This window comes from Camellia sinensis, chromosome 14, assembly GCF_055761805.1.
Source record: "Camellia sinensis isolate YWXY chromosome 14, ASM5576180v1, whole genome shotgun sequence".
NCBI lineage: Eukaryota > Viridiplantae > Streptophyta > Magnoliopsida > Ericales > Theaceae > Camellia > Camellia sinensis.
Window position 1 is genome coordinate 35,381,610 of NC_138974.1, and position 25,823 is coordinate 35,407,432.

The following is a 25,823-nucleotide window of genomic DNA, read 5'->3' on the forward strand; positions in this document are numbered from 1 at the left end:
ATTTTAAAAATTAGAATTCAAATAATGACTGATAAATTTTTTTGACATTATATGTGATGTTATGTAAAAAGTTCATAAAAACAATTTCTTTCAAAGTTACAATAATAATAATAATAATAATAATAATAATAAAAAAGTATATATTCTAACCTGAAATCAAACCTGAAATTGTGTTAATGAAATCTATCAAAAATCATGAATTTCATTTATATCAAAATATTTTTTTTTGAAAAAAGTAAAAACAACGAAAAATTTTATAATGTACAAATTATGATTTGGTTATAACTCATGGTGTATTATATTATGATATATGTTATAAAAGAACTAGGGATAACCCGTGCCAGAAGACAACCAATAATTTTTTGATATCACATCTGCTACGGAATTCAATTGTCATAAATCAATTCAAAATGAAAATATTATTTCAATTTATAACTTCACAGATAAGAAACTGAAATTGTTTTTACATATTGAATTGTCAAAAGTATTCATAAATCTCAAATTGTAAACTTCAAAATAAAGTCCAAATAGTGAATTTTATATTTCAGTGTAGCATAAGCAAAGAATCTAAAAAGATTTGCTAAAATTTAAGTCCAAATAGCAAATTTTATCATTTGATCCACGTTAAAATGACACATATATAACAAACCTTCAATAAAATAATATTACTGAATTAGCATCATAACTGGTAACTGTTTCGCCTTATTAGATTTCAATACTTTTTTTGAGTGGATGAATAAATATTTTGATACGAAAGAGTAATCATCCTAGCTAGCCAAAAATAAAACATTAATCATCCAATTTAGAATGAAAGCCAATTAACAACACACATAGAGCGTATTAACATCTCATATGTTCTTAAAAATCACATAATAAAAGGATATCTACTTGAGAAGGAGATTTATGACCAGATATTGGCCGAGCTAGTTTGGGCTTCAGTCGAGGCCTTAACTCGAACAAAACGGACCCCGCACGCTTGACCGAGGTATTAGCACGGTCAAATGTTGGCTATGCGTTGGACCGAGCTATGAACCCGGTCAGGTTAAGGACAAACGTTGGGGTGTTAGCTCGGTCTGAAGATGTGCATTCCATCAAGAGTTGGATGGGACTTGCCCTTGATAGACTAGGTTTGGCCGAGCAAGAGCTCATTGTGGACTAGCGAGCTCGGTTGAGTCAACATTTAGATTTATCTGCCAGGACCGAGCAGGTATCGCGGTCCTGAAGAAAGATTGTGGTGCCGTGCTGGGCATAGCCCGGTAAGGAGTGCTGTGTGGCATGATTGGACTACAGGAAGGAGATTCCGCCGTTCTTACGCTTCAATATCGTTAGGCAGTTTTGCCATTAGTGTTTGGCTGTATTCGTGCCTACACATAAAGGAAGGCAAGAGGACAGTATATCCACGTGTCCAGGAAAGGACGTGCAAGGTGGTGTGCGCACAAACTATATAAACGGCGCAGCGCCTCCATGCACAGGTCTAGAACCCTTACACACTGAGACCTCCTAGTTATTAGAGCTTTCTCTCTTTTGTCTTCTCTCTCTCTCTCTAAAATTGTGCTAACTTGACCGTTGGAGGTGTATTCCGGCCACTACCCACCAGGTAGCTCACCGTTGTTGTGTTCACAGGTTATTCAGAGTGAAGCGAAGCTTGGACACGAGGAGTATAGAGTGTTATGAATATTTTCTTCCTACACAACTGGTGTCGTCTATGGGAATCTTTGACAGACAAAACCTTGTCCTCCAAGCTTTTCCAGTCATCTTTCACGGCAAACAATGACGACATTCCGCTGTCCGCCATAGACGGCATCATGTCGGAGTCCGTTCGGCTCAGAGATGGCCTGTCTGCCATTCCGACGATGGTTGGTTTGGAGACCTCCGCGCAAGGACTTCCCAAAGATGCATGAGACAAGCGCACAAGGAGTTCTGGACGCTCTGTCAATCCAGAAGAGTGTTGTCGATGGCAAGATTCACATACTCAGCACCTAGAAGACAAGTTGAGAGACTAAGATACCATCATTAAGAAAATGACGACGGAGATGAAGGCCTTGAAATGCCAGATGAAGGGAAAGGGCATCGCTGGAGTGAGAAACCACAGTGAGCACGCCTATTCCTACCGTTCCGGCAGTCAAAATAAACGCCGCACCCCCTTTACTCTCTTTCACGAGACGTGTAACGACCTGGACTTGCTAATCGTGATTTTAATTAATTAATTATGTGTTAATTCTAATTGAACTAAGTTCCTAGTAATTTAATTTATGCACATCTGTCCAAATTGAAAAATTACATGTTAAGGTTACATCTTTGAAACTGAAATCGACAATCTTATTAGGTGCACAAATTGAAATTGAGTGCATAGATGGACTCATGGGAATTTTAGAGCTATTTGGGCAATTTAATTGAAAATTGATGCAGTTTACTGAAATAGTCTGTGATTGAATTGAACCTTAATTGGAACTATTAATTATGTTCCTACATGTTAATTATGTGATTAAGTGTCATTGATTGTTATGAGATTTATTGACTTTGAATAGATAGGTTAAAATGAAAATTAAACCTATAATTTTAACAAGTTAGAATTAAATAAAATTGGATAGGAATTAGAGCCTAATTCACCTTAGTATAATTTAATTTGGTGTAATTAAGAGTATAAGATGATGAGATTAATTTAATTTGAGTGTAGTTGATTTTAATTAATTTCTTAGCCTAATTAATTTAAGCCTTACGTAAGTATAATTAAAGAATTAGTGAAATAGTGTTTTGACTCATCAATACTCATCAATTGAATATAGAAGAGAGGACTAGAGTTAGAAGTAGTGGGACTTGTTTTGATAGTCACCCACGTAGAGAGAGAGAGAGAGCGACTTTGAGAGTTAGAACTCAAGAGAAGAGGTAGAGGAAGAACATTGAAACTAAGTTCAATTCATCAACTTAAGGTAAGACTACTATTTAAATTTCTTGAAATTGAATCTCATATGCTCATCACCTTTAAAGATATAAGGTTAATTAGGATGAATTCATGGTTAATTGGAAGTTTATGGTGGTAATTGACCAATTTGAACATACAAGCTAAGTTAGAAAAGAATTGAAGGAAATTGACCTTAGATTCAACATGTATGGCATGAATTCATAACACCTTGGTTTATATACATATTTTCTTGCATAATTTTCATGAACCCTCCAAGTTTCATTGAGCTTTCCTTAGAAAGTTTGGAATTAGAATTGTTGAAACACATGAATCATGTTTTTATAACTCCTTTGGAGGCTTAGATCAACTAAATGTGAAGACTTAAATTAAATTATGAACATGCATGATATTCTTGTTGTTCCTACATGTCATTTCTTGCATGAGCCTTATGAATTCTAAAGTTTCCAAAGGACTCTCTTCATGCATTTTGAGATTGAAGCCTCAAACCACATGGTTTATACTTTTGAAGTTTTATTAGAGTCTATGATCTCTCAAATTGGACATTTGGAATTTATTTACAAGTTTTGATTTCTAGTTGATGTTAAAGATCATAGTCAAGCTCGTTTATGTGAATTTTGGAGTTGAAATACATGAAATTGGAGTCCAATATTGAAGAATTGCAAGTCTAAAAGAGCCATTTTCGGATTCCAATTTATCCAGAACCGCATGTGCGGCTTGAAACCCCGCAAGTGCAGAAAACAGAGCCAACCTGTGGTGCATACTGAAATAATTGCACCTGTGGGAGTAGGTGCGGGGATGGTCCCGCACGTGCGCACGTGCGGTCCCCTTTGAGTAGTCCCGGTTTCGTTTTTCGCTCCACTTTTTCACCTTCTGGATCTCTGCTTGCATCGTTTTAAAATGTTTTTCCATATGCATTTCATTCATGTGCATTTTTGGTTTTTAGACACAAAACATAATAAAGAATAGAATGAAAACCGAAAAAAGAAAACGCATAGAAATCGATTTATCGAATTGTATACTAGTGTAAGGATGTGATTGTAATTGTGTTATGCTTGACTTTATTTGTTTAGGCCGGACGCCAGACCATTAGTGCGTACATCGAGAAGCCCACTGTAAGTAACAATGTTATAAAGATATGTTCAAATCGTATTTATTTTCTAAATGATAAATTATATCATTTCTAAATGGTTACTTTTATCGATTGAATGATGATCCTATTTTGAATTGTATTCGTGGCATCCATAGTGTATTGTTATTATTATTGATATTGTTATCGCTATTGTTACAGAGATCTCTGTCAGTTCCAATTCTTGGAACTATTGTATATTGTATGATGGCCATTAATTGATTGTTCGGTCTTTATAAGACCTATTGTATTATTGCTATTGGATGTACCACATATGACCTATATGAATATGATTGATTGAATTGAACGATGGAACGATTGATTGACAAATGATATCGATTGAAAATGTTCTAATGATAATTGATTATTTCAAAGACTGTAAAGACATCATTCTTAACCTCTTTACACATTTGTTATTCACTGGGCTTCGGCTCATAGTTTATTATATATATGTAGGTAGTCATGCACCAGATTAAAGCTAGAGACGTCGACCTGAATCCTTATTTTGTCAAGCCAGCTATTGTCCCTCATTGTGAGGTTCTGGACTATCTTGTGTCAAGGCTTTTTGGGTGGTTCAAATTCCCCCTTTTGAGTTTGCGAGGTGAAAAGAACGTTTTAAGACTTTTAATGATACTGTTTTTGGTAATGGGATTTAATTCCCTAACTTGTGTTTTGTCTTGTATATATGTGTTTTATGGACATAAGTGTTTGTGTGTATAATTATGTATATGAAAGTTTATTTCCATTCAAGTCCTCACAACTCATAGGACAATGTATGTTATTATTGATTGGCTTCCACTAGCCCTTTTTATATTGTATTATTGTCATTATTATTGAACAGGCCTTCGGTAATCACATATTACTGGTCGATTACAAAGCTAAACCTATAGGGGCGGGTTTGAGCCGTGATAAGACGCTTTGGAGGTGGAGACTATGTCGCGCCGGCAGCAACATCTCGTACACAGGACAACAGTTACCACCCCTCACGCCCGATAACGGCGTTGAGATATTCTCATTCTGATCGTTCGAAAGACCTAAGAGATGTGTTGGAGGAGCGCGCTGGCCAGTGGGAAGCATAGCGGGTGCTTGCATTGCAGTGGCTGGCCCTTAGAGGGCGAGCCAGTGACGAGGTTGCCATGCCACAACTACGCTTTGCGGCACCCGCACCACCAGACAAAGAGTTAGCAAGGCTGAACGCCACCTCTTTTTCTGTAGAGATCAAGAACACACCGCTCCCCCCCCCCCCCAGGTTCCATCAGCCAAAGTTCATGTTCCATGACAAGAAAACTAACCCATATATGCACGTAAGCCATTTCCGGCAAGTTATAGCGGGGCATAGGCGTAACGATGCACTCATCCCATCGAGTTTGGGTGAATTAGGCCTGAAATGGTTCGAGAGGTTGACGAAGGAGAGTATCGAGAGGTGGCAGCAGTTAGCAGACGCGTTCGTAACTAGATTTAAAACCAATACCAAAATCCCCATGAAAGTCGACAGCCTTCTGGGCATTAAGATGGAACCGGGAAACCCACTAAAGGCGTACAACGCCAAGCTATGAAAGACATTCAACGAGATTCTTGATTGCCTGACCAACCTGGCAATCACCCAATACAAGCGCAGTCTCCCAGTCGGACATAGGCTGCGAGACTTGCTCATCATGAGTCAACCGACAACCATGAAGTTGTTAATGCAGCGCATCAATGAGCACTTCTGAGTCGAGGATGATGCAACCGTAGCTACCATAAAGGTGAATCCAATAGTAGTGAACAAAAGGGTGGTTGGGAAGGTTCACGCGGTCGGACATGAGGCAAACCGTCCGAACGACCGAGAAAGAGAACAGGACCGGGGTTCTAACCGCAACAATCAGGGTAAGGGTCGTAATAACGACCATACTAACTATTCTCGCGATGCCGTAGAAGATGCAAAAAGGAAGCTAAATGCCCGAACAGTATCACCACGGTTTTCAAAATTTCAATCTACCACATACTTGCAAGATCCATGACGAGGCATACGTTCGGTGGCTGGCTAAGTTGGGCAATGCACAAAGAGGCTTTAATCCAAGGTATCGCTGCACCTACCATAATGAGCGTGGACACTACACAGAAGATTGCACACCTTTGTAGCAGCATTTAGAAGAGTTGGTGGCAGTCGACCACCTAGGTCGTTACATTGATAGAAGCGTCTAGGCTGCGCCCTAAGCTCAAGCCGAGCCAAATGGTTTGGTTGTTTTAGATACACCCCACACGGCGTAATCAATGTGATCCATAGGATTGTGGAGTTTAGACACCACATTTTTTACCGTCCTCAAGACTCAAATGTCATCACTTGTGCATTCGATGATTGTGCTTGTTTGTGTTCGTTTTCAGTGCTCGAAGTCCTCAGTGGAGTACTATCACGACCCAAACCCGCCCCTGTAGGTTTAGCATCGTAACCGGCCAGTAATCCGTGGATTACCAAAGGTCTTTGAACAGATAAGCATAAGATAAGGGGCTGCGGAAGCAATCATACAACAAAGACAAGGTCCAACGAGCTGTGATAACGTACATGGGACAGAACATTTCGAAACTTATATATATATACAAGCGTGTCGGTCGAGGGACCTCAATATTTACAAAACATTTACATAAGTGGAGTTCCCAAGACCTGACTTTACAAACATTTAAAACTAGCATAAGTACAAAACAACCATGCAACTAGACTTCAATCGGAACCTCCTCGGGAGGCACAACAGTTGGCTGACAAAAAAGAACAGAAGGCCGTCAACTCTGGCCCTGGTCACACGCTGGCTCACCTACAAACATAATATAAATTGTGAGCTAAAACTTAATGAATAATAATAGAGTAAAGCATTTAATGAATGATGTCCATCACAGAGTTAAAAATCAAATTCTTAACAGAGATAGATTCATATACATATTCATAATCAGATTTCGCATATAATCATACGTGGTACATCCCTTAGCGTTAACAAATCCGATGGCCCATAAAGGGACGACCTTGAAGGCATTTTGATGACTCATGTGCACAGAGACGTTTCTAAGGACCCATAAAGGGACCTGATGACCTATAAAGGGACGCATATCATATGATGCTAAGGATGCCACGAATAACTTTCAGAATCTTGGACAATCAATCATTCATTCAAAACATAGCGTAACATTTCAGAAGACTAATCATTTCATGTCATAATGTCCAGAAAATATTTAACATTGAACATAACTTTACAAAGTTATTACTCAAAGATGATTGGTAGCCCTAACTAGATGGTAAGGCGGCCCTTCACTTGTTCTGAGACGCATGACCTACATGAACACACATACGAACACACACTTGAAACACACGTTCGAATTAAACATAACTTATGTCATTTGCTCTTAGTGTGTTTCTAATCTCTTATCCTCATTATGGGGTCTTAAACATGGCCTAGGAATGCCTAGGATGGAATGAGGATACAAGAATGCATTGAAAACCATTTCTCAAATTTTACTGAAAATAAGGTCCACGCTCGAGCGTGGCTTCCCCTGCTCGAGCGGACATGCAAATAAAGAAGCTTCGCTTGAGCGTGGACTTCCCCGCTTGAGCAAACTGCAACTTATGAAAAAGTGCTAGATGCATAAAATTCACGCTCGATGGGCGCTTGACCCCCGCTCGAGCGTGTGATACAGACCCTCGCTCGAGCGTGGCTCCCCTGCTCGAGCGGACTGCAAAACACACAAACTTCTGGGTATACGCATTTCACGCTCGAGCGTGACTCTCGCCGCTTGAACGGAAGTGCATGTACTCAGGCTTCACGCTCAAGCGTGAAAGTCTCCGCTCAAGCGTGGGTCAAATTTCTAGAAAATCCAGATTGACCTCCAAACATGAAATTCAACATTCAACCTTCCAAAACTCAATTTCCTGGGCCAAAACTTTGGAAAACACTTGGTAACCCATAAAACAACATGTTTAAAGCTTAAGTTCAAGAAATCATGGCCCAAGAGTAAACCAATTTGTGCAAAATCAACATGAACTTTATGAATATGCTATTAATTCAACATGCAAGAACCTCTTTGAATTCAAACCTTCCAAAACATAACCAAACTTAATAATTTGATGGAAAATAAGTTGAATGGCTATAATATGAGTGAAATTGACATATGCATGGAAGAAATCTTTGAAATCATGCTCAATTTGCAAGAAAATGTACATGCATGCATGGTATGGCCCATTTCTAGTACAATTCCCATATAAATTCACTTATTTCACGAATGATCTTGATGAATCTAACTCAATTACTGAAAGGAGAGTTTAGTTTCTTACCTAGAGGCTCCAATCTACAAAATTAAGGTTGAGGCTCTACAAATCTTCTTCAATTGTAAACAATCCTTAGCACCTCCTTGAATTTGAGCTAAATCTCTAAATCTTGGACCAATTCTTCTACTCTCACGTTTTTGGGTCTAAGAGGACTCAAGAGTGTATGTAAAATGAAGAAGGGAGTGAGTGGGGGGGTGTTATTGTGCTCAAAAGGGCCACTAAGGCTCTAATTAGGCCATTAACAAAATGTACTTAGCAAGGTTGATTAGTGGCATTAATTTAATCAAATTTAATCGTTCCGAACTGAATTTTAATTAAACCTACCATAAAAATCTATAAATCCTAACTAGCACATATATCAAGTCAATTTCGAAATCGGGCACCGATAAGGCTTTCAATTCGCAATTCAAAACAAAAACATGAACAGATATTTCTACGCCTAACAGATATAAACACAAAAATCATGCAATACTCATGCGAATTAGTTCCAAATCCTTCCTAAATTATTGTTAGGCTTAACTAAGCACGAATTAATGTTAATCTGGGGTTGGAGTTATTATAGTTTTCCCTCCTTATTCGAGTTTGGTCCCCAAACTCGAATTACCTTCATTCTGAAAGAACATCGGGTTCAATGGAAACAATTCCGGATATCTTTTCATCATATCTTCTTCTGTTTCCCAGGTCGCATAGGTTCCTCCGTGGTTTTTCCAATCTACTTTTACCAACGGTATTTCTTTGTTTCTCAATCTCTTGATCCTGCGATTCACAATTTGAATAGGTCTTTCCTCGTAGGTGTAGTCATCTTTCAAAAGCACATGTGTCGGTTCAATGACGTGGAGTAGATCTCTCAAATATTCCCGAAGCATCGATACATGAAAGACATTGTGCATATGTTCCATTACTGGAGGCAAGGCTACCCGATACGACACTGGATTGATCTTTTCAAGGACCTCATAAGGTCCAACATACCTTGGCGCCAATTTGCCCTTAACACCAAACCGAGTTTGACCCTTCATTGGTGTCACTTTAATGAACACATGGTCCCCAACTTCATATTTCCTATCTCTTCTTCGAACATCAGCATAGCTCTTCTGCCGACTCTGTGCAGTCTTTAGACATTGTTGGATCAGTTTCACTTTCTCGGTAATTTCTTGTACAAGTTCCGGTCCCAACAAAGGTCTATCACCTACTTCAGCCCAACATATCGGGGAACGACATTTTCTTCCATACAAAGCTTCGCAATGAGCCATTTCAATACTTGAATGGTAATTGTTGTTGTACACAAATTCAGCTAATGGCAAGTAGGTCTCCCAAGTTCCTTGGAAGTCTAACACACACATTCTGAGCATGTCTTCTAAAGTTTGGTTAGTTCATTTAGTTTGTCCATCTGTCTGCGGGTGATAGGCACTACTCAGTCTCAATTCCGTCCCCAAAGCCTGTTACAAACTCTGCCAAAATCTCGATATAAACTTTGAGTCTCTGTCAGACACAATAGATACTGGCACTCCATGCAATCTCACGATTTCAGTCATATAGATATTGGCCAATTTATCAGTGTTATAAATAGTTTTGACAGGCAGGAAATGGGCAGACTTAGTTAAACGGTCAACTATAACCCAGATAGAGTCAATACCTCGAGAAGAGCGAGGCAATCCCACAATGAAGTCTATGGTAATGTGCTCCCATTTCCATTCCGGTATTGAGAGTGGTTGTAGCAAATCAGCGGGTCGTTGATGTTCAGCTTTAACCTGTTGGCAATGTAGACATCTCGCCACAAAGTCTGCAATACTCTTTTTCATTCCAGGCCACCAAAAATTCTGTTTCAAATTATGGTACATTTTCATGTTCCCCGGGTGCATAGCAAACTTACTGCTGTGTGCTTCGGTCATCACTCGTTTTCTCAAATCACAACAATCGGGTACACAAAGACGGTTTTGGAATTTCAGTACATCATTCTCAAACACAAATCCTGGCCTTGGCGTTGACTCAAACTCCTCCATAATCTTTTTCAAGTATTCATCTTCACATTGTTTTTGTTTGATCTCGTCAAGAATCGTAGGTTGAGCGGAAATGGCAGTTAACATCCCATCTTGTTCTTGCACACTAACCTCAATGTCTTTCTGTTCTAGGTCAACTGGCAGTTCTTTTCGATTGGTCAGCAAGCATGACAAATTTGCACTGGATTTTCGGCTCAAGGCATCTGTTACGGTATTAGCCTTTCCTGGATGATACAAGATCTGCAAATCGTAATCCTTGATTAACTCTAACCATCGCCTCTGCCTCATATTCAATTCCTTTTGGGTGAAGAAATATTTCAGGCTTTTATGATCGGTATACACCTCGCAAGTCACCCCATACAAATAGTGATGCCATGTTTTCAAAGCAAACACCACAGCCGCTAATTCAAGATCATGTGTTGGGTAATTCTTTTCATGAGGTTGAAGTTGTCTAGAAGCATAGGTAATCACCCTTCCGTTTTGCATTAATACACACCCCAAGCCTTTATAGGAAGCATCACTGTGCACTTGAAACCCATCAGTACCATTAGGCAAGGTTAAGATTAGTGTAGTCACTAACCTGGTTTTCAACTCTTGGAAAGCTGCCTCTCTTTGTTCATTTCAGTCAAATGACGCATTCTTCTGTGTTAACTGGGTCAACGGCATAGCAAACTTGGAAAAGTCTTTCACAAATCTTCGGTAGTAACCTGCAAGTCTTAGAAAACTTTTAACTTCTATTACGTTCGTCGGTCTAGGCCAATCCACAATAGCTTCAATCTTCTGAGGGTCAACAGAAACACCATCCTCATTGATCACATGTCCCAAAAAGGCTACATTGTCAAGCCAGAATTCACATTTGGACAATTTAGCATACAATTTCTTTTCTTTCAAAATTTGCAAAGTAGTTCTCAGATGGTTCTCATGTTCTTCCCTGTCTTTAGAATAAATTAGAATGTCATCAATAAACACGACAATAACTTCATCAAGATATTGTTTGAAAACCCTATTCATTAGGTCTATAAAAGCTGCAGGTGCGTTTGTCACTCCAAAAGGCATTACCAGGAATTCATAATGTCCATATCTAGTTCGGAATGCAGTTTTCTCTATGTCCTCAGCTCTAACCTTTAACTGATGATAACCGGACCTAAGATCAATTTTAGAGAACACTTTAGCTCCTTGGAGTTGATCAAATAAACCATCTATTCGAGGTAAGGGATATTTGTTCTTAATAGTCATTTTGTTCAATTCTCGGTAGTCTATACACAACCTCAAAGATCCATCCTTCTTTTTGACAAACAAGACTGGAGCACCCCAAGGTGAAGTGCTCAGACGGATAAATTTCTTATTTAACAACTCTTGAAATTGGGTTTTTAATTCTTTCAATTCTGAGGTAGACATTCTATAGAGGGTCTTGGAAATAGGTTGTGTCCCCGGAAACACCTCAACAGTGAATTCGATTTCTCTATCCACTAAGTCCCAGGTAAGTCATTCGGAAATACATCGGGAAGTTCACAAGCAACAGGGATAGTTTCTACATTAGTTCCGTCAGATGACGCAGTTAGTATACAACACAGATAACCCCTACATCCTTTCTTAAGCAGTTTTCTGGCTTTCAAAGCTGAAATCAGATATGGGGGAGGAACTATCCCATTCCCAGAAAAGTAAATTCAAGCATACCCGGTGGTCTAAACACAACAGTTTTATTTGCACAGTCAATGGCAGCACAATATTTAGTCAACCAATCCAACCCCAAAATACAATCAAAATGATTAATGTCCAAGGGTAATAAGTCCACATATAACATCATATCGCCAATCATAACATCACATGTCGGATAAACATGAGTGCACATCATAGAATCCCCAGACGACGTAGATACAGATAACACATATGTCATAAATTCTAATGGTCTAGTCAATTTTCGAGAGAAAGCATGCGATACAAAGGAATGTGTAGAACCAGAATCTATCAATACGCATGCATCTTGAGAATATACAGAGAGTGTACCTGACACCATGGTATAGGTGTTTGGTACGTCACCAGGCACTAAGGCGAACACTCGACCCTGTCTCAGAGGTTCTTTCCCAGTATTGGCCCTCGTATTCGTCTTGGATGCAGAAGCAGATTCGGCTGAGCTTGCCGCTGGTTGGTTGGTATTTTCGAACCTGACAGGACAATCCTTCATCATATGACCAGTCTTTCCACATCTAAAACAGGCGCCCAAAGCGCAATAACAATCCCCTTTGTGTTTCTTACCATATTCCGAGAAAGTTAGTGTAGTACCACTACTTTGGCTTGAGCTACTGTAAGATCCCGTGTTTCGCCTCTTATTCCCAGAAACCGAACGACTCTTTTTGAAACTGTTTCCATATCTTTTCCCTGTCCAATCAGTTCGTGGGGCAAGAGTTTGTTTCTTCGCTGCTAGAATGGACTCTGCCATTAATGCCATATCCAAAACATTCACGTACGTGGGTAAGTTTAGGACTCCCACCCTATCCAGTATGTCCAGGTCCAATCCACCCTCAAACTTGTGGGCTTTTTTGTTGTCCGTGTCCACCATGTGAGGAGCAAACCTAACCAATTCGGTAAACTTAGCCTCGTACTCGGCTACAGACATTCTGCCTTGTTTGAGTTCCTGAAATTCTGAAACCTTTCGGTCTCAGAAGCATTGACGAAAATACTTGTCATAGAAGATTGTACTGAATTGAGTCCACGTCATATTCTTGTGGCCATTTCGGATCAGTAACCACCACCTTCGGGCTTCATCCTTCAGAGTATAGGTGGCTAGGAGGACTTTCTGGACTTCAGAACAAGGGAACACCTCATACAGTTTCTCCATTTCAAGTAACCACGTCTCTGCTTTCAATGGTTCAATTCCACCATAGAATGTTGGTAGTTTCATGTTCATGAACTTCTGTGTCAAGTTGATGACGTCACTGGTGCCCATTTCAACTTGAGCCGGCAGGGGCGGAGGTGGTAAAGGTTGTTGCCTCTATTGTTGCATTACCACTTCGGTTAAGGTTGCAAGCATTTGTTCCATTCTATTCATTCGGGCATCAGAGGACCCTGCTGTGTCATCATTCCTTGCATTGTCCATTTACTATAGGTAAACAAAACTTTATGTATTCAAATTCACATGTTTATACTTGAACTTATGCTTTCACTTTCGAACAATACTCATAAACATGCAGATGAAATGCTCCTACTTCTTACTAGGACTTCCTAAGCTCATATGGACCTGTGTGTGCGGTAGAACACGTGCTCTGATACTACTCTGTCACGACCCAAACCCGTCCCTGTAGGTTTTGCATCGTAACCGGCCAGTAATCCATAGAATACCAAAGGCCTTTGAACAGATAAGCACAAGATAAGGGGCTGCGGAAAAAATCATATAACAAAGACAAAGTCCAATGAGCTGTGATAACGTACATAAGACAAAACATTTTGAAACTTATATATATACACAAGCGTGTCGGTCGGGGGACCTCAATATTTACAAAACATTTACATAAGTGGAGTTCCCAAGACCTGACTTTATAAACATTCAGAACTAGCATAAGTACAAAATAGCCATGCAACTAGACTTTGATCGGAACCTCCTCGGGAGGCACAACGGTTGGCTGACAAAAAAGAACAGCAGGCCGTTAACTCTGGCCCTGGCTACATGCCGGCTCACCTACATACATAATATAAACTGTGAGCTAAAACCCAATGAATAATAACAGAGTAAAAGATTTAATGAATGATGTCCATCACAGAGTTAGAAATCAAATTCTTAATAGAGACAGATTCATAGACATATTCATAATCAGATTTCGCATATAATCATACGTGGTACATCTTTTAGCGTTAACAAATCCGATGGCTCATGAAGGGACGGCCTTGAAGGCATTCTGATGACTCATGTACACAGAAACGTTTCTAAGGACCCATAAAGGGATCTGATGACCCATAAAGGGACGCATATCATATGATGCTAAGGATGCCACAAATTACTTTCAGAATCTTGAACAATCATTCATTCATTCAAAACATAGCGTAGCATTTCAAAAGACTAATCATTTCATGTCATAATGTCCAGAAAATATTTAACATTGAACATAACTTTACAAAGTTATTACTCACAGATGATTGGTAGCCCTAACTAGATGGTAAGGTGGCCCTTCACTTGTTCTGAGGCGCGTGACCTACATGAACACACATACGAACACACACTTGAAACACACGTTCGAATTGTACATAACTTATGTCGTTTGCTCTTAGTGTGTTTCTAATCTCTTATCTTCATTATGGGGTCTTAAACATGGCCTAGGAATGCCTAGGACGGAATGAGGATGCAAGAATGCATTGAAAATCATTTCTCAAATTTTGCTGAAGATAAGGTCCACGCTCGAGCGTGGATTCCCCCGCTCGAGCGGACATGCAGATAAAGAAGCTCCGCTCGAGCGAATTGCAACTTATGAAAAAGTGCTGAATGCATGAAATTCACACTCGACGGGCGCTTGACCCCCGCTCGAGCGTGTGACACAGACCCTCGCTCGAGCATGGCTTCCTCGCTCGAGCGGACTGTAAAACACACAAACTTCTGGGTATACGCATTTCACGCTCGAGCTTGACTCTCGCCGCTCGAGCGGAAGTGCATGTACTCAGGCTTCACACTCGAGCGTGAAAGTCCCCGCTCAAGCGTGGGTCAAATTTCTGGAAAATCCAGATTGACCTCCAAACATGAAATTCAACATTCAACCATCCAAAACTCAATTTCCTGGGCCAAAACTTTGGAAAACATTTGGTAACCCATAAAACAACATGTTTAAAGCTTAAATTCAAGAAATCATGGCCCAAGAGTAAACCAATTTGTGCAAAATCAACATGAACTTTATGAATATGCTATTAATTCAACATGCAAGAATCTCTTTGAATTCAAACCTTCCAAAACATGACCAAACTTAATAATTTGATGGAAAATAAGTTGAATGGCTATAATATGAGTGAAATTGACACATGCATGGAAGAAATCTTTGAAATCATGCTCAATTTGCAAGAAAATGTATATGCATGCATGGCATGACCCATTTCTAGTGCAATTCCCATATGAATTCACTTAGTTCACTAATGATCTTGATGAATCTAACTCAATTACTGAAAGGAGAGTTTAGTTTCTTACCTAGAGGCTCCAATCTACAAAATTAAGGTTGAGGCTCTACAAATCTTCTTCAATTGTTAACAACCCTTAGCACCTCCTTAAATTTGAGCTAAATCTCTAAATCTTGGACCAATTCTTCTACTCTCATGTTTTTGGGTCTAAGAGGACTCAAGAGTGTATGTAAAACGAAGAAGGGAGTGAGTGGGGGGTGTTATTGTGCTCAAAAGGGCCACTAAGGCTCTAATTAGGCCATTAAACAAAAAGTGCTTAGCAAGGTTGATTAGTGGCATTAATTTAATCAAATTTAATCGTTCCGAACCGAATTTTAATTAAACCTACCATAAAATTCTATAAATCCTAACTAGCACATATATCAAGTCAATTTCGAAATCGGGTGTCGATAAGGCTTTCAATTCGCAATTCAAAACAAAAACATGAACATATATTTCTACGCCTAACAGATATAAACACAAAAATCATGCAATACTCATGCGAATTAGTTCCAAATCCTTCCTAAATTATTGTTAGGCTTAACTAAGCACGAATTAACGTTAATCTGGGGTCGGGGTTATTACAAGTACCTTGCCTTTGAGCCTTGAAACCTTATCTGTTTTGTGTACTGTTTTGAACCAAAAGCTTGTTGTTTCAAGGCTGGAAGAGTGGGTGACCTGTCGGCCAGCCCCTTGGGCTGTCGGCCTGGGCTTGTGCTTGTCGGCTACTAGTGGTGGCCGACGGCCATCAGTCCATTTTTTCTAAATATTTATTGACAGTTGTGCCAGCTGTTGCACACTGAGTTGCATCCCGATACACGTGTCTAGTAGGATGTTCCTAAGCTGAAGACTTGTTTTTCTATATATAGGGGGTTCCTCCCCCATTTTAAAAGGTTAGCAATTTTAGACCAAAAAAAATATCTCTCTCTCTATCTCTCTTGATATTTTGTGCTTGGTTGCCTAATTTCTCTATACTTTTGCATACCAAACCTTAATCAAACTTGACCATCTTTGAGCTGAGGTTCCTTGCAGTCTTGTTTGAGGTCTAGAAGGAGGTTTGAGGTTGAATTTATGCCTAACTTCTGCTTTGCTTCAATGGTATAGCACTTACCTTGTTTAAGCTTATTTTGTATCTTTGTTTTGCCATCCATTTCAACTATTTTTGGGCTAATCTTGAACTGTCAAAAACTCTATTTTTATGGTTTAAAAGTGTTGGTTTGAGGCTATTTTGGGTTAGGGGGTGGTCCACCTTTCTTGCTCCTTTGCTTGTTAAGCTTTTGTGCCATTTTTCATCACTCAAACCAACTTTTTTGGGCCTTTTAACCACTGAATTTCAGATGCTTTTTAGTGGCAAAAACCTTATTTTGAAGTCAAAATTTGGAGGGGTTAGCCTCCCCTCCTTGTGTCTTGTTTGCATGCCTAGTTAGCCTTATTTATTAGCTTATTGTTTTAGCTTTTTGTGGCTCAAGTCCAGCATATTTTAGACTATATTTAGGGCTATTTTGCCTCTATTTTTGGTTGTTTGTTTCATTTGAGCCTTGCATGGCATGGTTGCAGCGTAATTTCCTTCACTAGCTTAGTGTTTTAAGGCTTTAATCACCATCATTTTGAGTTGATAGCATGTTTTAGTGTGTTTTGTACTTAATTTCAGCACTTAAATCTCTACGATCCCTCTCAATTCTTCACTCTTTTGTTTGCTTTGAAAGTGGTTTTAAACCCCTTGTTTGCCTAAGTGTGAAATGGAGGTGCTACACCTAATGGTTTAATCCCTTAGAGGGTTCATTACCAATAGTGTAATGCATCTTTCATGCCCAAAGCTACTTGTGGTTTGAGCCATCTTTCCATTAGAGGACAATCACCAATGGACAATTGAATTAAGGAATGGTTTGGTAATTAAAATGAGTAAATAAAAAAATGACAAGTAAAAGAGGCAAGATAAACATCTTTCGTATTGCATTGCATGTGTTCGAATCGGATGTTAATTCGAACACAAGGAAAATGGGACATTTCATACTCAAAAGTGATGAAATGTGCCACTTTCCTTGGTCACCATTGCCCTTGATCATGGATGATAGGGTGGTGGTCTTTTTGGTCTTGTTTGTGCATTTATTGAACTTGTACAAACTTGGTCCTTTAGCCATCATGCATGGAAATTGCTTGATTAATGGTTTGAGGACCAAGAGTTTCTCTCATTTGAGCTTGTGTGATGATAATGAGGGTAAACAGTATAGACAACCTGTGAGAATACACTATTTTGCTCTCTGTTGCACCATGCAAGTGTGAACCACCAATGGCCGACCGGCTACCATTGGTAGTCGACCGGCCCCTTGTCCCCCTTGTCAGCCATTAGTGATTTTTGTACAGTGTGTTCCTGAGGTGGAGCAGAGGTGTTCTGGAAGTTGGCAAAACTTTTAGTGATCGAATGTGCAAACAGAGGCCTGCAGCAGCAAAACAGTGGCTTTTCGGGTGAAGGATCAAGCATGCATGCATTCCTCGCTTCACGGGATTAGCTAGTCAGTTTAATTAGCACTAGATCAAGCATGTGTTGTAATTAATTAGTTGTAGCTAATTAAGTATTTTCAATAATTAGTTAGTTTAACTAGTTATTCGTTTTCGGTTTGTAATAATTAATTAGCTAGAATAGTTAATTAGTTTTTGGTTTGTGATAATTAGTTAGCTTAATTAGCGTAGCTAGTTGGTTAGCGCTTATTCATTGGGACCCTCCTTCACGAGGGCGTAATGTTGTAATAAACGTGCATACGCGTGTGTATGTCTTCCAACCCCATGTCTTTCTCCCTTTTATTTAATCGCTTTTGATGGTTAGATTAGGGTCATATTTTGATTAGCATATCGCATGTTTGCATCCATTCATTCGTTTGTATGCACTGAGGCTCGGCGCATCATTCAAACTGCATTGCAATTTCAGTATTTCTTTGAATATGTGTTTAACTGTATGTTATCAAATTGATCTATATGCCATATTAGTAGCCAAGCCTATTAATTGAATATTGCATGTGTTGCATTAGGCATCTTTTATAGTTAGGATCATGCATCTTTCTAACTAATTTTTGTTTTGGCTTGGAGTACTCGGTAAGTTTTATGCTTTAGCATACTTGCATGAGTGTGAATGCCGCCGTATTTAGCATGCTTGCCATGAGGCTATGTGCTTAAATGCTAAACTGCATGAATTCCTGTGGATGAAGGCTTGTTATTTGAATTGGAATGATTCAACGAATGTGCGTTTTAAGCCCACTTTGTTGAGTGACAAATCATGTTTTAAGCCCACTATGTTTGGTGGCAAATTCGTATCTTTAAGCCCACTTGAGGATGTCAAATTCAAACTATTTTCGCAAACAAACATGAGTTGAATTGTTTCAAGTCTTGCAAACTAGTCTATACTTGCTTGTGCGCGTCACGTAGTAAAGCTAGTTTAATAACCAGAATAAGAACACATAATGTTTATAAAAACTCATGTCATGATTAATAGAGACCGATATTGGATCGGGTGAGCAGGGGTGCTTATTTCATGACCTTCCCCTCTCGTACCCAAGTTCCCGAGCCGAGGCAACTTTGGTGATGAGGGACACGTGGCCTTTGGCACGAGTCATGGGTTTCCTAAATTTCTCCAAAATGAAATATTTAGATGGCGACTCTGTATCTGGCAAAGCAGTTCAATTTTGGCATTATTTGATTTAAAATATATTTTTTAAAAGGTTTGCCTAATTTGGACTCTTTAGTGTTATCAGTTTCACATTGCACTTGTGAGACTAGATTCAGAACCGCGGGAGTCCGAACTGTGAGGCCTTTATTTTCAACCTTTTTGAAAGGTGGGGCGCGAGAAAAAAAACGAGTCCATATGGAGCTGGCGCAGGTATGCGAGCTTGGGGAAAAAGAGACTGGTGGCTGTCGGCCACCAGTGGTCGCCGATCGGCCACCACCAGTGGCCGACCGGCCACATCCATAGCCAACAGAGGCTTCCCATGGCCGACAGCCTTGAGGGGTGGCCGACAGGCCACCAAGAGGTCCAGACAACAAGTTTTGGTCCAAAGCAAGGCACTGAAAGAAGAAAGTTTAAAGGCTCAAAGACAGAGGCCTTGTTTGGTTTGTGTTTCTCAAAAAATTTTGAGAAAAATTCTCTACAAATAAGTATTCAAAAATAATCAAACCAAACAAATTTTTCCAATTTTTTTTTCCAAAACTTGTTTGGTTTACAAGTTTTCCAAACAAATCTCTCTCTCATACACATCAAATCAATCACTTTTTCCAAAACTCTCTCTCAAAATAATTTTTCAAAACATCTTTTGAAAAAAAACCAAACCAAACAAATTTTTGTACTTTTTATCTCAAAACATGTTTCTCAAATACAAACCAAACAAGCCCAGAGTATTCCATCGAGGATTTCGGGCGCTCAAAATGATCACAAACAAGCAAAATCATCGTGTGCACAAACGATGACGTCTAAGTCTTGAAGACAGTCAAAAATAGGGTGTCTACACTATCTCTCCCGCATATCACGTGTTGTCTGTGAGGCACTCACCCTAGTCCTCGTCAGTGTGGGCCAAAAGTAGATCATCATCCTCCCACCATAAACCTCCAGCAGTCGACAAATAGTTGTCTGGCTCCGTTCTGATCACTTTTACATCACAAGCTTCCTTCGCAAGGTATTGGCCCATTACATCTTTCTAGTTGTCTTCAACCCTCTCTTGTGCAAAATGTTTCAGCGCAGCTTCCTGTTCTATGTCCACAGTACTCACAGTGCCCAGTTCCTAACACATGAAATGCAACACGAAAGATGCTTATCTTTTCTTTTTTACTTGTTCATTTTTGTTTACTTATTTTAGATTACCAATCCATTCTTTAATTGATTAGTCTAAAAGTGAGTGTCCTCTAATGGAAAGTGGGCTTAAACCACAAGTGCCTCGGGCATGAAAGAGACCTCCTGCCGTTGATAATGAACCTTCGAGGGGATTAAACCATTAAGCATGAATGTCTCAATTTCACACTTAAACAAACAAGCGGTTTAAAACCACTTTCAAAGCAAACGAAAAAGTGAAGAATAAAGAGAGATTGGAGAGTTTTTAGTGCTGAAATAGAGTGCAAAATAACACTAAAACATGCTTTCAACTCAAAAGAATGATGATTAAAGCATTAAAACAAGCAAGTAAGAAGAAGATTAAACCCAACAGACATGTAACATTTTCCTATATATATCCTGTTTTGGTAAGTACAAACTTATCACTTTCAAAAGCTAGCTTAAACCCATTTTTACTCAATAGAGATCTAGAAACAAGATTCTTGCAAATGTCCGGTACATGTAGCACATTATTGAGAGTGAGTTTCTTTCTAAATGTCATATTCAGAATAATCTTTCCTTGTCCTTTGACTTTAGAAGTAGAGGAGTTATCCATGAAAAGTTGTTCGCCATTGTCCACCACAGAATAAGATGTGAACATCTTTTTATCGGCACAGATGTAGTGAGTAGCACCAGTGTCCACCCACCATTCTTTAGGATTTCCGACAAGGTTTGCCTCAGAAACAACTGCAGAAAGATTTATGTCATCTACACCATTGGAAATTTTGTCCACTTCGGTCACATTAACTTAAGCAGGCTTCTTGCTTGATATTTCTTTGCTTTGTGCTTCCTACAGCAATCTTTAGTCTGATGTCTCTCTTTGTCATAGATATAACATTTACCATTGAACTTGTATTTCTTAGTTTCCCCTCCTTTAGAGCCTTGTGAGGAACTTTCTCCAAAATACTTCTGTTTTTTTGCTTTTGGTGCATGTTCCACCGTATTTGTTTTAGACTTCATTAGATGCTTACCAGCCCGCTTTTCAGAATTGTGGTTGTCCTCCTCAATCCCCAAACGCATAATCAATTCTTCTAAAGTCATTTCTTTGCATTTGTGTTTGAAATAGTTCTTGAATTTCTTCCAGCCTTGTGGTAATTTTTCAATTAAGGCAGCAACTTGGAAGGATTCACTAAGAGACATACCTTCTGCATGAATGTCATGCATAATAAGTTGGAGATTTTGAATTCAACTGATCACAGTTTTTGAATCATTCATCACAAAATCTAGGAATTTGCCAACCACAAATTTCTTTAAGCTAGCATTTTCTATTTTTTGCTGTTTCTCCAAAGACTCCCAAAGTTTCTTTGTCCCTTGATAGGACTATAGATGTTGTACAATGTGTTATCAAGTCCGTTCAAGATGTAGTTCAAGCAAAGGAAGTCAATATGTTTCCTAGCATCGACCGCAGCAACCACTTGTCGGTCGGTTTCATCATCTTTCAGAGTAGGAGCATTTTCACAGAGAAAACGTGCCAGGTTGAGAGAAATAAGATAGAACAACATTTTCTCCTGTCATTTTTAAAATCAATTCTTAAGAATTTCTTTGGCTTTTTATCGTGATTAACTAGTATAGTCACAATAGAAGGAGGGATTGGAGCAATTGCAGTCTCTATACCAATATTGGTTTGAACATTAGTTTCAGTAGTCATGAATTATAAATTATAAAACAAAATTATAATTAGAATTTTATATTACACAGAAAATTAAACCAAAAAATAGAATTTAATTCTGTAAAAATAAAAGAAACAAGAATTGTAACTTTTATTTCCAATTAATTTGAAAATAAATTTTATTTAAACAAATTAATTCCAACAAAAAAATATTTCTATAATATTTCAAAAATTAAAATATTGAAAATAGAATTTCAATTAATGAAAACTCAAAAATTATTTTTGAAAACCAAAATTAATTTTCGACCAACTTCACAAATGAATATTCTGAAATTGTTAATGATAACCAGTATATTATTATTAGTTGTCAAAGAAAATAAATAGTATATTAGTACTATTTGTCAAATAGTATATTACTACTATTTGTATTTTCCAATCAGAATATTATTTTGTATAAGCACAGAAAATAATTTCTGTAAGAAGAAGAAAGGTAAAAAGGAAACAAATGAAAAATTCTGTATAAACAGAATAATTCTGTTGTAAGATTATAGGAACAATCTTCTGTGTATGAGAAAATAATGTGAAACAAACCAAACAAATAAAATAAATTATTTACAGAATTTATTTATTGAAACAAATAAGTAAAAAAAAAAATGATCAAGTCGAATGTGTGACACTCTGTCCTTAAGACAAATTCGCCTCGCTCAAGTACTCATAGAATAATGGTGTCTATCTCCCAAGATACAATGATCTTTCATAGATTGTATTAGCACTAATAATAATCTGTTTTACTGAACTAGAACCTGTGTTCTATGCTCTCAGAAATTTCTTTAAAAGCTAGTATGAAGAACAATGCAAAGAAAGAGCAAAACCGGGGAGAGAATTGATCTTTCTAATTGAGAAAATCTATTGGAATGATTTTGTATTTATAGGCATAGTTGGTGACTGTTGAGAAGATCCGAATGTTTGAAACCAGTTTGATTTGTTGGAAACTACTGAACAGTTTTAAATCTATTTAAAATGGAAGAGACATTCGGATTGTTGTGAAAGTCACACTGGTTGAAAGCAAAAATTTGAATTCAAACTATTTGGTGCAAAATTCAAAATTTTCCGTAAGAATTTGGGAAAAAAATTCAAATAAATTTTGTTAAAAAAATTAATGTTAGGACCCAACCTGGCACGGTCGGTTGGTAGTGCGCTGGTTTCGGCCAAAGCCTATTTTGTTTATAACTCCTCCTTTCACAAAACTTGGGGTGCCCCTTGGGGCCCAACCCAAATATTGCCACCTAGAACTTATATACACACATAAGTTCTCTTAAGTTTTCAATTTGGGACAACCTTTTAAGGAAACCTACATTTGATTCTTCAATTTCTCATTTTATGAACTTGAAAACTGTGTCAACTTCCCATTCACTTATAAATGATTTTGACGAACCATTTCACTGTGTGACTTGCCATGCGATAAGGAACACGTTACCTCTTTGAACCTACTCTAAAAGACGTGTGAGACTCACTCAAATTTGAGTTCAAAATTAGCCCAAAATAAGTCTATAAAAACCATGTTTCCAACAATAACTTTGTAGTTAATTTAACCAAAAAAAATAAAATAATATTTAACCATTACATCTTATGTTTATATTTTTAGTTAAATATTTTTCCATCTTAAGTGAATATTTTTGTTTAAAAAAACATAAAACTAAGTAAATTATATACATATGTACATAATTAGAGTTGAACATGAGGCACATGTGAAATTTAAAATAATGTAGTATTTGAAATAATTGAATCGAATAATTACGTCAATTATTTGATGTAGTTAAGAATGATAGAATTACAATTATTATGTTTTGAGTATTTTGAAAAAATAGTAAAAAAGTGTAACATTTTACGCTAATCGTAGTATGAATTTTATCTAACATAGTATAGATTATGATTGTTTAAAAATTCGTTCAAATCGGTAATTCGGACTGAACCAGATTGAATCGTACAGTTTGGTTCGATTCTATTAAGAATTGGTTCGGTTTCGGATTAAGAAATATGAGAATCGTAAAAACGGTTCGATTAATGAATTTTATGAAAAATCGCGGTTCGAACCGAACCGAACCGAATTTTAAAGATATATATCAAGTTTTATTTTTATTAATTGATTTTTTATAATTTTAATGATATTAGATGGTATAGATATGTAATATTAAGTAATGCCTTAATATTATTAGTTTTTATCATGAATTAAATGTAATTAGTTTGAGTAATTATTTTGCTAATATTAACAATTTATTCTTGTAAATAGAAATTTTTGAAACCGAAAATCAAACCGAAATCGAACCATTTTTTCAATTTGATTCTAGTTTGGTTTTACAAGTGTAACGGTCTGGTCTGATTCTTAAAATCACAAAATTATTAAAATCGATACGATTTTAAATTTTCTCAAAATTGAACCAATTCGGACCGTGTGCACTTAGTATAGATTATGACTTGTTTTGATAACTCGGTTAAAAGTCTTTTTGTCAAACCAGAATCTAATGTGCGTATTACCCGACCCATGTTTTTGCCCCGTTGCATTCCAAAAATCTCTGTGCGCTCGCTCTCCTGCGGCCGACATGGCGGTAGTAGCTCTGGATTTATGGCGCGAACTTCCAACTTTTTTTTAATTTTTTTTAATACTCTAATCCTCTTTTGTGCTTCTCTTCTTCAACTTTCAAGTGCTCTCGCAGTTTCATTGGCTTCAATATCGAATTCCAAGTGTTGTTTGTTCCATCCATCTTCAAACTTCTCAATCGCCTATTGTCCAGTTCGGATTTGTTCGTTCGTTCGTTCGTTCGTTCTTCTCTGTTTTATTGAATCCTGATATATTGGATTGGTTACGAATTTTGCAGAATGTCGATTAGGGAAAGATTTTGGACTATTGGCAAGTTTTTTGATCTCAAGGAAACGAGTCTCGATTGCGGTACATTCGTGGTTTTGATTTTTCAATCTTCAAACTGATGTGCGAAGCATGATTAGTTGGCTTGTATCTTTAATCATATGCCCCATAGCTATTGTTTTGGTAATTCCATAGCTAATATTGGTATGCTTAATTTTTATCTTGATGAAAGTTCCATAGTTATTTATATATGTTATGGTATGGACAAGAGCTCTGTAATAAACCCTAAATCCTAAACCATAGGGTGTTATGACTTCGCCCCCCCCCCCCCCCCCCCCCCCCCCCCCAATTCATAGCAAATGACTTGTGATAAGAGAAACTTAGGCTTGTCTATTTTGGTATGAAGTGCATAAAACCAAGGGTTTGTTTGGGGTGTAAGTGTATTTTTTGTCTTTTTATAAAAAGATATGCAGAAAAGTAAAGAGGTGATGTGATGGAAAAAATATAAAAAAATAAAAAGATAGATTATTTTGTAGTAGCCAAACTTGGCCTAAAACTTATACGCTGTTTTCAGAGAGAGCAACTTGCATACTGTTGAATTGTTGACCGTCAACTCATCTAAAAGCTCAAGCTGATAGAGAGAGGGGCAACTTTATTATTTATATTATTCTCAACAGATATGATGTGTTGACTAACAAGAATTAAGTGTCGTAGCCTGTGTGGTCAGTTCTTTTATTGAAATGAATTAAGTATTTATGCTAGTTTTGATTTCTAAAGTGTCTTACAGTTTACAAATATAACTTGCTTAACTATGAGTAATTTTCTGTCTTCCTTGCAATGCTCTTTTACTTATTCCAGAACCGCAATTTTCTTCAAAGCTGATCAGATTGCAATATTTTTATAAGTAAAACAAAATCTCAGAGCTAGCCAGGGAGCGACTTATCTCATAGTATGCTTACATTCATACCACTGGTTTTTTGCTGTGACATTATTTTTTTTAGGAAAAACATTCTTCGGAGTGAGCAATTC

At 37.9% G+C, this 25,823-nt stretch overlaps 1 protein-coding gene across 3 annotated transcripts in view; it reads left to right on the forward strand.

Annotated features, from left to right (window-relative positions):
• The window catches only part of LOC114306824 (heat stress transcription factor A-7a), a 38,748-nt gene that overhangs the window by 6,049 nt on the left and 6,876 nt on the right, over window positions 1-25,823 (forward strand). For all 3 annotated transcript variants that reach the window (XR_014350750.1, XR_014350752.1, XR_014350759.1), the window contains one exon: window positions 3,994-4,035. The gene's annotated coding sequence lies outside the window, so the exon portion shown is untranslated. The remainder of the gene's footprint in view (window positions 1-3,993; window positions 4,036-25,823) is intronic.